This window comes from Oncorhynchus mykiss, chromosome 22 (assembly GCF_057628025.1).
Source record: "Oncorhynchus mykiss isolate SJ-2025 chromosome 22, ASM5762802v1, whole genome shotgun sequence".
In the NCBI taxonomy this organism is placed as follows: domain Eukaryota; kingdom Metazoa; phylum Chordata; class Actinopteri; order Salmoniformes; family Salmonidae; genus Oncorhynchus; species Oncorhynchus mykiss.
In genome coordinates this window covers 16719846-16736772 of record NC_143043.1, presented here as the reverse complement: position 1 = coordinate 16736772, position 16927 = coordinate 16719846, and the positions used below count along the sequence as shown (strand labels likewise).

At 42.7% G+C, this 16927-nt stretch overlaps 1 long non-coding RNA gene across 1 annotated transcript; it reads left to right on the top strand.

Moving 5' to 3' along the window:
- The first annotated feature begins 14461 nt into the window (after nucleotides 1-14461).
- Nucleotides 14462-16317, top strand: LOC149972815 (uncharacterized). The gene is made up of 2 exons (XR_016490541.1): nucleotides 14462-14575; nucleotides 16035-16317. It is a non-coding gene; the product is annotated as an uncharacterized LOC149972815 (long non-coding RNA).
- The last annotated feature ends 610 nt before the right edge of the window (nucleotides 16318-16927 follow it).

The following is a 16927-nucleotide window of genomic DNA, read 5'->3' as shown; positions in this document are numbered from 1 at the left end:
ACTGCATGTCTTATTTTAGATAACACTGACGTCCTCCTATCTATGAGGCCATCAAGAGAAGTGAATGATCACATTATTCTTATGAGCTACGGACCACACACAATTATGATGTAACGGAGCTTCACCACATACATGGTGCTGGCCAACAGAGAGGGCTCAGTGTAGGAACAAACAAAAAGAATACTGTGAAAAAGCCCTTGTACAATAAATATTTTGATGAAGACTAGTATGTTAGAATGCCGAAAACAAAGCAGGCAGGACCTTGCATTTAACCTTGAGATGGCTGACTGGATGTTGGTGTTGGTAATCAGTGAGCACCATGAATCGAGAACTGGGTTAGATTAAAGAGGCATTAGGTCATTTGAAGATGTATTGAAAGCTTCTTGCTTTGCATTTACAACAGACACACAACCCCTCCCACCAGTCCATACAAGGCCCCACTGTAAACGATTAGCTAAATGAATATCGAGGGGGTTTGCCTGAGCTGGTTATGGTTGATGGGATTGAGGGGATTTGAACTGGGATGCAGTTTGTAAACAGCAGACAAGACAAACCTGCGGTATCCTACTACAACAACAGACCTCAAATAATGAAGACACCATTGTCTAGTTGCAAACACGCTATCTATCAGTTAGTGTGTAACCGTCAAATCAACGCAGTTCTATATTACACAAGTAACTAAAACCAATTGATTAAAAATGTGAAGACGAGGTATCTATCACAGTGGCCACACACAAGCACTCCAGCACCACTGGCTCGATAAGAGCCCTTGACGTACAATATGGCAGGTGATGAAATGACCGACAGGGTAGTGAACAAGCTAATGAGGGGAATCAAGACTGCTGCAGTGCCAATAAATCAAAGCAACGGTGCCTGCAATGATATAGGAGCAATCTGTAACAATGGCCAGAGCAGGGAGCAGGATAGACCAGGAGGGAGGTTTAGGGCCATCGCAATAATGCATGTCAATGTCAAGGCCTTGCTGGTGGTTTATGGCTTCGAATCTAGCGCACTATCAAAGCCTTGTTTATTGTATGATATTATCTCAAATGAAGACTTGAGAGCATTTCCTTTAACAAATAAATGTGCATCTTCTATACATCTGGCTCTGTCCTACTAAACAACATAGACTGAATAAAATGAGGACATAATGTGCGTGCTCAACAAATGAGTTTGACAAAATGAGTTTGACAAAATCTATAAAAACCCAGTCCTCAAGAATCAGGACATGTGTCAATAACATCAGAGATCTTCTAGCTCAACGTCATACTATACAAACAATGAGAATTATTCCAGTATACATTAATAAGAGATAGGGTAATGGTGAAATGAGTGTAACAATTACAGTGATATGTAGGGAAGAGATAGGGTAATAACACCATAAAGGTTAACTGTAGACAAGAACCAGGAGGACAAATCCATGGGGAGGCTTGACACATAATAACCTGAAACTGCATGGCTATCTATGACACGATCCCCACTAAATCCATTGAAAACTTCATCCTGCAACAATTCTGTCAGTTGCGGTGTGATAACAAATCAATGCTAAGATTCTCATGAGTTTCCTGAAGTATCTGAACGATCGACATGGCTCAGCAATCAACAGCATTTTTCTCCAGATTCCCTACTCTGAGCATTTGAACTAAAGCAAGGTTAATTAACTCAAAGGTATGAAATGTTATCGCAGTATAAATGCAGCCGTCTTGCAGTTAGGAAAGCAAATTATAATTCCACCGATGCACATTCTGTTACGTTCGTTGATGGAAGGATCGGACCGTAGATCATCGCCGGGGACTCCGGACCGTAGATCGTCGCCGGGGACTCCGGACCGTAGATCGTCGCAGAAGGTTCCGGACTGGGAACTCCCGCTGAAGGCTCCGGACCAGGAACCGCCGCTGGAGGTTCCGGACCGGGAACCCGCGCTGGAGGCTCCGGACCGGGAACCGTCGCTGGAGGCTCCCAACCTGGAACCGTCGCTGGAGGCTCCGGACCGGAAACCGTCACTGGAGGCTCTGCACCCCAGACCGTCGCTAGAGGCTCTGTACCCCAGACCATCGCTGGAGGCTCTGCACCGCAGACCATCGCTGGAGGCTCTGCACCGCAGACCATCGCTGGAGGCTCTGCACCGCAGACCATCGCTGGAGGCTCTGCACCGCAGACCATCGCTGGAGGCTCTGCACCCCAGACCGTCGCTGGAGGCTCTGCACCGCAGACCATCGCTGGAGGCTCTGCACCTCAGACCGTCGCTAGAGGCTCTGGACCGCAGACCGTCGCTGGAGGCTCTGGACCGCAGACCGTCGCTGAAGGCTTTGGGCCATGGATCGTCACTGGAGGCTCCGGGCCATGGATCTTCACTGGAGGCTTCGGGCCATGGATCGTCACTGGTGGCTTCGTGCAGGGAGCTGGCACAGGACGCACTGGGCTGTGAAGGCGCACTGGGGATACAATGCGTATGCCGGCGCAGGATATCCTGGACCGAGGAGGCGCACTGGAGCCAAGGGGCGCTGAGCCGGCACCACCCATCCTGGACAGATGCCCACTTTCGCACGGCAAGTGCGGGGAGCTGGCACAGCACGCACCAGGCTGTGGATGCGCACTGGAGACACAGTGCGTATCACCGCAAAACATGGTGCCTGCCTGGTCACACTCTCCCCACGGTGAGTACGGGGAGTTGGCTCTGGTTTAATCCCTGGCTCCGCCAACCACCCCGTGTGCCCTTTCAAACAATTTTTAGGGGGCTGCCTCTCGGGCTTCCGTCGTGGTTGCGAACCCCGGAGTCGCCGTTGATCCTCCTTCGCTACCTCCGCCTGCTTCCATGGCAGGCTCTTGTCTCCTGCCATGATCTCCTCCCACGTCCAGGAAGTCCTCCACTCCTTTCTCTCCCGTGCCCAGTATCCCTGCTCCTCCTGGCCACGCTGCTTGGTCCGTTTGTGGTGGGATCTTCTGTTACATCCGTTGATGGACGGATCGGACCAAGGTGCAGCGTGGTAGGCGAACATCTTTATTTCATTGACGACACCGAAAAAACAACAAATACAAAACTCAACGCACAGTTCTGTAGGGCTGGAAAGCAACAGTACAAAAACAAGATCCCACAACCTAAGGTGGAAAAAGGATCTCTAAGGTCAAGGCGTGACACATTCATCTATTACTTCATTTCTGTCTGAGGTTAGAACAGAGTGTAAATGAAATTATCGGCTAGCTTATTCTCTGAAAATAAATATAAAAACAATGTCTGGCATTCATTTTCTGACCATAATCTGAAATTATTTGATTCTGACTGAGGAACTTAAGAAACATGGGCACCTAGACTAATTACGTCTAATAATGGCTCCTACTAAGTAGGGTCTGGACAAAACAAGGCCAGAGCGCATATAATAGCCTCTGTCCTCTTCCTATTCCTGCCAACGTTGGTAGTAGAGTACAGTTTTTAAAAATACCTTAATGCTCCTATTAGGTTATTACCTAATGATAACCTAACCTTAGGCTAGGTTGAGGATGAAAACTCAAAAGGTGCTATTCCCATGGCTATTAAAATAACTCTATGCAAATGGTGTGGGGGCTGTGTAGCTGTATGTGATGTCTGGAGATTCACCAGCCAGGGATAGTACACTCTGGGGATGGATTGGCAGGGATGAGCACAGCCCGGGTACGTGCCCAGTGGGGATTGCCTCTACTGCTGGTAATAAAGGTCCAGGGTAATAAAGCCAGACGCAATGCCCAATCCCTCTCTGATCAAGATTATGGGGAAGAGATCCAGTCTGACATTATGCCCTAGTAGTAACCAACTGAAAGTAATTACTGGCTACTGGATATCGCTTTATGTAATATGGAACGAAAATACACTTCAGTACCAGTACTAATATATGGATTTTAGATGGGGGAGGACAATCGAAGGGAAAAATTATATTCAACTAATTTAAATGACAATGCAGGTTATCATTGGGGTGTGCTGTGAGTTGCATTGTGTCTTGTACTGAACATTTGGACTGGGACACTACTAGCATACAGCATTAGCATATTCTGAATTAAATGTAAATCAAGCCCTTTCATCTTGGTTTCTTTGGATTCAACATGGGTAAAGTCTGTGCCCACAAAAACAGCACACACCTCCTAGGGGAATAGGGCTTTCTGGTGTGAAACCTCAAGCCAGAAGCCTACAGCAAGTCTTTTCCATGAAGCAGCCCGGAGATTCTTATTACATACTCTTAAAGCTCCCTCCAAAAGCAGGCGGCCAGCTTGTATTATGATACAATTCATGTAAATGAGTGAGTTTGTCCCTTAATAATCCTTGCCTAATTAAGTGAGCACCCAATCTGCTGAGGCAGACTACTGAGAGCCATGGTGCAATACCTGTCTTATCACTGGAACAGCAGGAGCAGCCTTCTCCCTATCAGCAGATCAGTTGGGGCAGACTACGGATTTTGTGTTAAATTCTCTACAACAAAGCTTTCTTAGTGTCCAACAAGCTTTCTCTGCCCTTAACTTTGTTCTTAACACCTCCAAAACAAATGTAATGTGGTTTGGTAAGAAGAAGGCCCCTCTCCCCACAGGTGTGATTACTACCTCTAAAGGTTTAGAGCTTGAGGTAGTCACCTCATACAAGATGTTCTTCACCATTCGGCCATCAGATTTGCCACCAATATTCCTTATAGGACACATCACTGCATACTCTATACTCCTCTGTAAACTGGTCATCTCTGTATACCTGTCGCAAAACCCAGTGGTCGATACTTATTTGTAAAACCCTCTTAGGCCTCACTCCCCCTATCTGAGATATCTACTGCAGCCTTCATCCTCCACATACAACACCCGTTCTGCCAGTCACATTCTGTTAAAGGTCCCCAAAGCACACACATCCCTGGGTCGCTCCTCTTTTCAGTTCGATGCAGCTAGCGACTGAAACGAGCTGCAATAAACACTCAAACTGGACAGTTGTATCTCAATCTCTGGACATTTGTACTGACAGTTGTGGCTGCTTTGTCTCTACCTTCTTGCCCTTTGTGCTGTTGTCTGTGCCAAATATTGTTTGAACCATGTTTTGTACAACTACCATGTTGTGGTGCTACCATGTTGTTATGTTGCGTTGCTACCATGTTGTTGTTATGTTCTGTTGCTACCATGCTCTGTTGTCATGTGTTTCTGCCTTGCTATGATGTTGTCTCAGGTCTCTCTATATGTAGCGTTGTTTTTTGTCCTATAAAAGGCAGGAGGCCTTTTGCCTTTTGGTAGGCCGTCATTATTAATGATTCATTATTAAAATTTCACTCAGCTAGCAAAGAGAGACTGCAGAGAGATCTGGTTTTGTTTCCACACTAACTTCGGTCTAGATTATTTCTATGCTTCTGGCCATTCTTTCACCAGTGCTTTTTGACTTCTACACAGTTTCAGATAATTCAATGCTATGCGTATACATATACATACAGTTGAAGTCGGAAGTTTACAACCACTTAGGTAGGAGTCATTAAAACTCGTTTTTCAACCACTCCACAAATGTCTTGTTAGCAAACTGTAGTTTTGGCAGGTCAGTTAGGACATCTACTTTGTACATGATACAAGTCGTTTTTCCAACAATTGTTTACAGACAGATTATTTCATTTATAATCCACTCTATCACAGTCCCAGTGGGTCAGAAGTTAACATACACTAAGTTAAACAACATGGACAATTCCAGAAAATTATGTCTTGGCTTTAGAAGCTTCTGATCATTTGAGTCAATTGGAGGTGTACTTGTGGATGTATTTCAAGGTCTACCTTCAAATTTCGACGCGTTCTGTCTCCTAGAGATGAACGCACTTTGGTGTGAAAAGTGCAAATCAATCCCAGAACAACAGCGTTGTGAAGACGCTGGAGGAAACGTGTCACGTTCTGACCTTAGTTCCTTTGTTATGTCTTTGTTTTAGTATGGTCAGGGCGTGAGTTGGGTGGGTTGTCTATGTTTTTTTTCTATAATTTGGGATTTTCTGTGTTCGGCCTGGTATGGTTCTCAATCAGAGGCAGCTGTCAATCGTTGTCCCTGATTGAGAATCATACTTAGGTAGCCTGGTTTCACTTTTGAGTTGTAAGTGTTTATTTTCCATGTTAGTGTTTGTGCCACACGGTACTGTTTCGGTTTGATTACTTGGTCCTCACCTTCTTCCACCACAGACGATCGTTACAAAACGGGTATCTCTATCCACAGTAAAACGAGTCCTATATCGACATAACCTGAAAGGTCACTCAGCAAGGAAGAAGCCACTGCTCCAAAACCACCATAAAAAAGCCAGACTATGGTTTGCAACTGCACATGGGGACAAAGATTGTACTTTTTGGAGAAATGTCCTCTGGTCTGATGAAACAAAAATAGGACTGTTCAGCCATAATGACCATCGTTATGTTTGGAGGAAAAAGGGGGAGGCTTGCAAGCCAAAAAACACCATCCGGACCGTGATGCACAGGGGTGGCAGCATTATGTTGTGAAGGTGCTTTTCTGCAGGAGGGACTGGTGCACTTCACAAAATAGATGGCATCATGTGGAAGAAAAATTATGTGGATATATTGAAGCAATATCTCAAGACATCAAGTTTGGTAGCAAATCGGTCTTCCAAATGGACAATGACCCCAATCATACTTCCGAAGTTGTGGCAAAATGGCTTATGGACAAGAAAGTCAAGGTATTGGAGTGGCTTTCACAAAGCCCGACCTCCATCCTATAGAACATTTGTGAGCAGAACTGAAAAAGCGTGTGCGAGCAAGGATGCCTACAAACCTGACTCAGCTACACCACCTCTGTCAGGAGGAATGGGCCAAAATTCACCCAACTTATTGTGGGAAGCTTGTGAAAGACTACCCGAAACGTTTGACCCAAATTAAGAAATTTAAAGGCAATGCTGCCAAATAATAATTGAGTGTATGTAAACTTCTGACCCACTGGGAATGTGATGAAATAAATAAAAGCTGAAATAAATCATTCTCTCTAGTATTATTCTGACCTTTCACATTCTTACAATAAAGTGGTGATCCAAACTGAGCTAAAACAGGGAGTTTTTACTCTGATTATATGTCAGGAATTGTGAAAAGTGAGTTTAAATGTATTTGGCTAAGGTGTATGTAAACTACCGACTTCAACTCTACATGTATATACACTCTGTGCAGCCCCCTTTGCTTTTAGGGTCTCGACAAACAATCAAACCACTGCTCCTGGGTTGTGGTCTTTCTGACAGAACGAATGACTGAGTGTTTCTCTCCATCATCCCCACAGCAGACACATCTGTCTGTGTCTAAGGCAGAGGCTTCCTCCTAACACAACGAGAACCTGACAAGAAAACCGACGGCATGGATGCTTTCAGCGCTCATAAATTCAGTCTCCAGCAAATTAACATTAACATCATTAGATGAATAATGCACAACCATTACCTAAAGGTTTTTAATTTATGCAACAATCAGAATTAATCATCTGCATTTGGGGGGGAGGGAAGGTTGGTGATGAAGCATATTTTATTGATATACTAGAGCTTTTTTGTTGATTCGGTTGATATAGTTTATAATTGCAAATCAAATAAACCATGCTGAGCGCTAAATAAGCTAGCCAGTCTCAGACTTTAAATAGCCACAGAATGGCAAAGGGGGTCATTGTTATTCATCAGCGTTGTGTGACCTACATCTTAACATTTACAATTCAACCCTCCGTGATCATCAGCTTATCAAAGCTATGTTCTGCCCAATAGCAATTAACTGTAAACAATGTATTGTGTCATTTTGGAGTCACTTTTATTGTAAATAAGAATACAATATGTTTCTTAACATTTCTACATTAATGTGAATGCTACCATGACTATGGATAATCCTGAATGAATTGTGAATAATGATGAGTGAGAAAGTGACAGAGGCATAAATATCATGCTCCCCCCAAAAATGCTGACCTCCCCTGTTTGTCATGCCCTGACCGTAGAGAGCCTTGTTTATTCTCTATTTTGTTAGGTCAGGGTGTGACTTGGGTGGGAAAATCTATGTTTCTATTTCTTTGTTGGCCTACTATGGTTCCCAATCAGAGGCAGCTGTTTATCGTTGTCTCTGATTGGGGATCATACTTAGGCAGCCTTTTTCCCCACCTTAGATTGTGGGATCTTGTTTGTGTGTAGTTGCTTTTGTTACGTTAGTTTTCGTTTCGTTTTTCCCCAGTGTCGTTTTAAGTTTTAATGTACACATTCCACGCTGCACCTTGGTCCAATCCATCTTTAAACGACCGTGACACTGTTATTGTAATGGTGAGAGGTTAGAATGTCTTGGGGGTATAATGTTCAAGCTTGATGTAATCAGTGAGTGCTAGGAATATGGGACCAAATATTACACTTTTGACTACTTTAATACACATATAAGTGAATTTGTTCCAGTCCTTTTGGTCCTCTAAAATGGGGCGACTTTGTACAAAAAGTGATGTAATTTCTAAACGGTTCAAACCTCAAATTAAAGCTGACAGTCAGTCATTGTATTATTTAAATTCAATAGTGGTGGAGAACAGAGTCAAAACAACACATGTGTCACTGTCACAATCCTTTAGGACCTCACTGTAGCTAAAATCAGAGTTGCTGTGATGCCACTGTTAGGACAGATTGTTGTGCTGTGAGAGCAATATGACATTTCCCACTGGACACACACTGGTTGAATCAACATTCTTTCCATGTCATTTCAATGAAATGTGACCAGTACGTTGATACATCCATCCAGAATTGTGTAATGCAACTGTCAAATTTGACTTATTGACACATTTGGTGTCCCTGTAGTTATCTAGTGCAAAAAAAAAAAGTTGAGCATGTCCTCATTCAGGAGAAGGTTCTTCAATACACCTCTGCCTGCCTGGCTCTGGGGTATGGATGTGCTGCCTCCTGCTGGAGCTGCTACACTAGTGCAAAATAGGCAGCATGGAAAGCATGGTAAATGAACAAAAGTGATCAAAAGAAAGGTTTGCACTAGAGGTTTCATTGCATGGACAGTCTGGATGAAAAATACATGGCTATACATATTCACTCAGGCACCGAGTGAATGGAAGCCTGTAGGCTACTGGTGATTGGCTTAAGTGGAAAATAAACCACTGTATGAAATTCAACTACAGGGATAAATACTATGACACACAAAAAAACCTCCATCCCAATGTTAGCTACATTGTTACAGTTGTCTCTGGCGGAAGATCTGCTCTCTACCGTGATGTAGCTTACTGGCTATTAAGTTGATATTTGCAACCACATGCTGAGGTAACAGGCAGGCTAGCTAGCTATACCTTGGCTGGATGGACGTGCTTGTTTTGCTAGTGCAAAAATGGCCAGTACGAATAGGCAACCTTAAATACATAACATTGCAACAAATTACTGACGACATCGTAGCAACCGGAGCAGAGGCAGGAGGGTCAAAGGTCAGAAGGCATCAACATCCTGGGTCATCCTAAACCAGTGGGCTCAGGAAACAGTATCATAGTCAGCCCCAGACAGGTAAGAGTGATGAACGTTGAAAAAGCTACAGTTAAAAAATGTAATGTGTCTAGTTACATGATTGGCATTTACACGTTATGCCTTAGTAGCATTCTTACCAACTAAATCATTGAATTGAAAGTCTGTGTTCAGGAAGACTTAAACTAATATTTTGGGCGCTTGAGTGGCGCAGCGGTCTAAGGCACTGCATCTCAGTGCAAGAGGCGTCACTACAGTCCCTGGTTCGATGACTGGCTGTATCACATCTGGCCGTGATTGGGAGTTCCATAGGGCAGAGCACAATTGGCCCAGCGTCGTCCGGGTTTGGCCGGAGTAGGCTGCCATTATAAATAAGAATTTGTTCTTAGCTGACCTGCCTAGTTAAATAAAATAAAAGTAAAATAAATAGTGTAAGCAAACTCAGCATTGTTGTGTTACTAATGTCTTCCTATTCTTGCTGTTACATCCTTTGCAGAGAGGAAATCCTTGTGAGGTGTGTGCCATGAGAGTTTGGAGAAGTGGCTCCTGAATATGTCCTGGGACAGACTACCTGTGCTCTCATCCTCAGGTCTGTGTGTGTCAGTGTGTGTGTGTGTGTGTGTGTGTGTGTGTGTGTGTGTTTGCACATGGTGTGTGCATGCATGACCATAGTTGGCTACATGTATATGGACGTTTGACCCTGTGTGTTAGGGCTAAATGTGTGTGTTTAATTGTTGTGTGTGGTGTGACTTCTTCTGCTCCACTGAAACCTGTGTCATATCGTACGTGCCCACCTATCACCTAGCACTGCACTCCTGCCACCTAGCACTACACTCCTGTTACCTAGCATTACACTCCTGTCACCTAGCATTACACTCCTGTCACCTAGCCTTACACTCCTGTCACCTAGCACTACACTTCTGTTATCGAGCATTACACTCCTGTCACCTAGCACTACACTTCTGTTATCGAGCATTACACTCCTGTTACCTAGCATTACACTCCTGTCACCTAGCATTACACTCCTGTCACCTAGCCTTACACTCCTGTCACCTAGCACTACACTTCTGTTATCGAGCATTACACTCCTGTTACTTAGCAGCAGCGGTGGAAAAAGTCCCCAAATGTCATACTTGAGTAAAAGTAAAGATACCTTAATAGTCACAGTGGGTACAACATCTCCTAACATCTCCTACACTTCCTGATAAACTCAGTCACCGTATCAGTATATTCGTCAATGTTATTATCAGAGGCTAACATATGCCAGTCCGCGTGATCAAAACAATCTTGAAGCGTGGATTCTGATTGGTCAGACCAGCGTTGAATAGTCCTTAGCACTGTTTGAGTTTCTGCCTATAGGAAGGGAGGAGCAAAATTGAGTCGTGGTCACCGATTTGCCGAAAGGATGACGGGGGATGGGGTCTTGTAGGCATCCTGGAAGTTGGAGTAGCAGTGGTCGAGTGTTTTAACAGCTCGAGTACTACAGTCAATGTGTTGATAGAACTTCGGCAGCCTTTTTCTCCAAGTTGTTAAAATCCACAGCTACAATAAATGCGGACTCAGGATATATGGTTTCCAGTTTGCATAAAGTCCAGTGAAGTTTGTTGAGGGCCATAGTGATATCGGCTTGAGGGGGGTATACACGGCTTTGACTACTAAGAGAATTCTCTTGGGAGATTATACGGTCAGCATTTGATTGTGAGGTATTCTAGGTTGGGTGAACAAAAGGACTTGAGTTCCTGTATGTTATCCCAATCACACCATGAGTCGTTAATCATGAAACATACACCCCCGCCCTTCTTCTTCCCGGAGAGATATTTATTCCTATCTGCGCGATGAACTGAGAATCCTACTGACTGGACGGACTCAGATAGTTTATCCCGAGAGAGCCATGTTTCCGTGAAACAGAGTATGTTACAATCCCTGATGTCTCTCTGGAAAGAAATCCTCGTCCTGAGCTCGTCAACTTTATTATCCAGAGGCAGAACATTAGCGAGTAATATACTCAGAAGCGGTGGGTGGTATGCGCACCTACTAAGTCGGACTAGAAGACCACTCCGAGTACCTCTTCTCCACCAGCAGTGTTTTTGGTCGGCCTCTGGAATCAGTTCAATTGCTCTGGGGGTGCAAACAAAGGTTCCATTTCGGGAAAGTTGCATTCCTGTTCATAATGCTGGTAGGCCTGGTGAGTTACCACCGCTCTGATATCCAGTAGTTCTTCCCCGCTGTATCTGTATGCAAAAGCACAAAAAAATCTGGGCTAATATTGTAAGAAATAATACATAAAAAAAACAAAATACTGCAAAGTTTCATAAGTGATAGAAGCACGGCAGCCCTCTCTGTTGGCATCATTTCCTTCCTAGCTTTCACCTGGATTCACCTGGTCATGGAAGGAAGAGGTGTTCTTAATGTTTTGTATTGGTGTTACATTTTTCAGAAATGTTTTACAATTGTTAGAATTTTCCTTCAACCTTTGATACGAGTATTTTGTTTAGATCATTGACAAAAAAATTACAATTAAATCCATTATCCCAACATGTAACACAACATGTGGAAAAGGTCAAAGGGTGTGAATACCTTCTAAAGGCACTATATATATCATACCCCCCAAAATGCTAACCTACACTGTTAGAGAGAATCTAGTAGACGGTTGCTGTCAAAAAGTGATTGATGCGTTTTGCTGTGTCCTTTGGTAGTCCTCTCAATGGCCTCTTAATGACATCCTCTCTGGATATTCTCACAATATTTAGTGTGTGATTAGGTAACTTGATAGTGCACCTATTATTTTGAAATGCTCTCAGGATTTCATTAAGAGTTTGAACTGAATTAATATATTTAAAACATGTTTTGTGTCCAATTGCTAGTTGGCAACCCATCCTTTTTGGGATTAATTGACACACAAACAAACGTTATAATAATTCACTGTGATAATTCAGTGAGAATTCTTCTCTCAGCAGTGCGCATCGCATAAAGAGTGAACAAAAATCAATACATAATAGTAAATAAGGTTATCCAAACAATAATTGCATCCCTAGAACAGTAAAAAATATACATACATGCATACATACATACATATACAGATAAATACAGAAAAATGAAACTTGTTGAACTTTTAAAATGTGTTGGAAGTAAAAAAGTAATGCCCTGGTGATGTGTTCTGTTCTAGCATTCCTTGTATACAGTTGAATTCGGGATTACATACATTTTAAACACATTAAAACTCATTTTTCAACCACTCCACAAATTTCTTGTTAACAAACTATAGTTTTGGCAAGTAGGTTAGGACATCTACTTTGTGCATGACACAAGTATTTTTTCCAACTATTGATTTCAGACTGTATCACTGTATCACTGTATCACAATTCCAGTGGGTCAGAAGTTTACATACACTAAGTTGACTGTGTATTTAAACAGCTTGGAAAATTCCAGAAAATTATGTCATGGCTTTAGAAGCTTCTGATAGGCTAATTGACATCATTTTAGCCAATTGGAGGTGTACCTGTGGATGTATTTCAAGGCCTACCATCAAACTCAGTGCCTCTTTGCTTGACATCATGAGAAAATCAAAAGAAATCAGCCACAACCTCAGAAAATAAATTGTAGACCTCCACAAGTCTGGTTCATCCTTGGGAGCAATTTCTAAACGCCTGAAGGTACCACGTTCATCTGTACCAACAATAATACGCAAGTATAAACACCATGGGACCACACAACCGTCATACCGCTCAGGAAGGAGATGCGTTCTGTCTCCTAGAGATCAACGTACTTTGGTGCGAAAAGTGCAAATCAGTCCCAGAACAACAACAAAGAACCCTGTGTAGATGCTGGAGGAAACCGGTACAAAATTATCTCTATCCACAGTAAAATAAGTCCTATATCGACATTACCTGAAATGCCGCTCAGCAAGGAAGAAGCCACTGCTCCAAAACCACCATAAAAAAGGCAGACTGCGGTTTGCAACTGCACATGGGGACAAAGATCATACTTTTTGGAGAAATGTCCTCTGATCTGAAAAAACAAAAATAGAACTGTTTGGCCATAATGACCATCATTATGTTTGGAGGAAAAAGGGAAAGGCTTGTAAGCCGAAGAACACCATCCCAACCGTGAAGCACAGGGGTGGCAGCATCATGTTGTGGGGGTGCTTTGCTGCAGGAGGGACTGGTGCACTTCACAAAATAGATGGCATCATGAGGCAGGAAAATTATGTGGACATATTGAAGCAACATCTCGAGACATCAGTCAGGAGGTTAAAGCTTGGTCGCAAATGGGTTTTCCAAATGAACAATGACCCCAAGCATACTTCCAAAGTTGTGGCAAAATGGCTTAAGAACAAGAAAGTCAAGGTATTGGAGTGGCCATCACAAAGCTCTGACCTCAATCCTATAGAAAATGTGTGAGCAGAACTGAAAAAACGTGTGCGAGCAAGGAGGCCTACAAACGTGACTCAGTTACACCAGCTCTGTCAGGAGGAATGGGCCAAAATTCACCCAATTTATTGTTGGAAGCTTGTGGAAGGCTACCCGAAATGTTTGACCCAAGTTAAACCATTTAAAGGCAATGCTACCAAATACTAATTGAGTGTATGTAAACTTCTGACCCACCGGGAATGTGATGAAAGAAATAAAAGCTGAAATAAATCATTCTCTCCAGTATTATTCTGACATTTCACATTCTTACAATAAAGTGGTGATCCTAACTGAGTTAAGACAGAGAATTTTTAATAGGATTCATTGTCAGGAATTGTGAAAACTGAGTTTAAATGTATTTGGCTAAGGTGTATGTAAATTTCTGACTTCAACTGTATACATAATGAGAATAAAGCTACTGTGCCTTCAGAAAGTACTCACAGCCATTGACCTTTCCCACATTTTGTTGTATTGCAACCTACATTTATAATGGATTCAATTGAGATTTTGTGTCACTGAATTTAATGTTGGTAGGCCGTGAATGGTCTCACACACACCAGTACAGTAGGTGGCAGTGTATGCATCTCTAAAAGTTGGATAAGATTCGCCACCCAAATCGTAAAGAAGAACACACTCTAGTCTAGTGCATGCAAACATTATCGTCAGTGGAGGAGAGAGAGAATGTAGAGCAGCAAAGTGTTTGATGTGATTTTAGCTATCGGTGATGGGCAGGACTCGCCGAAGGTATGTTTTAAATGAATTTGATAAAGCTATGTAGTCCATTGATCCCTTCCTGATGAATAAATAAAACAAATGTTTTGTTTCTCTGTAATACTAGCCACCTAGCAATTTTATGAAGTTGGCTTTAGCTAGCCAGATACTGTAGATAGGAAGTTGGGAGATTGAGAACCTAACCATCTAGCAAGCCATTTCAGGGTATCAATCAAGTTAGAGTAGCTTGTCTATTTTAGCTGGCATGACTGATGACAAGGTTGCTAGACTTTAGAAAAACAAGCGATTACTAAATGCACTGAATATCACTCATGTACGAACTACCAGTCAGGAGGATACAGACAGTTCAACAGGTATGTTTAGATATGCAGAAATATACTTGGTTTACATGTAATATTGGCACATGTGTATTAATTATGATGCCATGATATGTGCCCGTATTGATGATGTGTTATGATCCCATGTACTGTGATGAAATTTGGATGTAATATCCTAGGCATGTTAGTGCAGTATATTGAGATGTGTGATTTACAACAGAATGACACCCTCATTAAAATGGCAACTGAACAGGTAAAGAGGTATGCTTAGATAACCAATGCAGAAAAATATACATTTTGACATAGAATTAGGAATACCGATTATGTATCTAGATTGCAGGAAAAGGCTTCAGGTGTTTACCAGCAGCATTACCACCCTGCATACCACTGCTGGCTTGCTTCTGAAGCTAAGCAGGGTTGGTCCTGGTCAGTTCCTGGATGGGAGACCAGATGCTGCTGGAAGTGGTGTTGGAGGGCCAGTAGGAGGTTCTTTCCTCTGGTCTAAAAAAAATATCCCAATGCCCCAGGGCAGTGATTGGGGACACTGCCCTGTGTAGGGTGCCGTCTTTCGGATGGGACGTTAAACGGGTGTCCTGACTCTGAGGTCATTAAAGATCCTATGGCACTTATCGTAGGGCTGTTAACCCCGGTGTCCTGGCTAAATTCCCAATCTGGCCCTCAAACCATCATGGTCACCTAATAATCTCCAGTTTACAATTGGCTCATTAATCCCTCCTCTCCCCTGTAACTATTCCCCAGGTTGTTGCGGCAAATGAGAATGTGTTCTCAGTCAACTTACCTGGTAAAATAACAAATATAAATAAAAGTTAAAAAAATGCAAAATTCCACAACACCGCTTCAGACCACCCTCTAAAATAATGGGTGTGTACTGTGTGTCTGCATAGTAAAAATACTTTAAAATACTACTTAAGTAGTTTTTTTGGGTATCATTACTTTACTATTTATATTTTTGACAACATTTACTTATACTCCACTACATTCCTAAATAAGTGTACTTTTTACTCCCTACATTTTCCCTGACACCCAAAAGTACTCGTCACATTTCATAAGGAAAATGGTCTAATTCTAGCACTGATCATGAGAACATCCCTGGTCATCCCTACTGATTCTGATCTGGCATACTCACTAAACAGAGAACATCCCTGGTCATCCCTACTGCATCTGATCTGGCAGACTCGCTAAACAGAGAACATCCCTGGTCATCCCTACTGCATCTGATCTGGCAGACTCACTAAACAAGGAACATCCCTGGTCATCCCTACTGCATCTGATCTGACAGACTCACTAAACAGAGAACATCCCTGGTCATCCCTACTGCATCTGATCTGGCAGACTCACTAAACACAAATGCTTCATTTGTAAAGTATTGCCTAAGTGTTCCCCTGGCTATCCATCAATTTAAAAAAAACAAGAAAATTGTTCCGTCTGGTTTGCTTAATATAAGGAATGTGAAATGATTTATACTTTTGATACTTAAGTATATTTTAGCAATTACATTTACTTTTGATGCTTAAATATATTTAAAACCAAATATTTTTACTCAAGTAGTATTTTACTAGGAGACTTTCACTTTATCGTTTTCTATTAATGCATCTATACTTTTACTCAAGTACAACAATTGAGTACTTTTTCCATCACTGACCCTAACTTTGTGTCCCCTCTAAAATAATGACACCCCTACAGCAGGGGTAGGCAAATAAATCAGCAACATGCCATCAAAGGATCAACACACAACCATTTTCAATAGGTGGCTTGCCATGACAAGACTGCAAGCCGCAAATGCGAGGCCACCAACAAGCCGCCTACGAAGGCTTTGCAACCGGCTAAGATTGGTGTCCTGGGTGGTTGCTAGCGAAGCAGGAAATCATAGAATACATCCTCCGCTCCAGGGTGAAGTTCCTCTCCCCAAATCCTAACCTTAAGCGTAATTGAGGAAAATGCAAGACTCAAATGTAAATCAAATCTTGACGTTGAACTGACGTCTATGCCCAGTGGGCGGGCACATCAATGGACTGACCATCTGCCT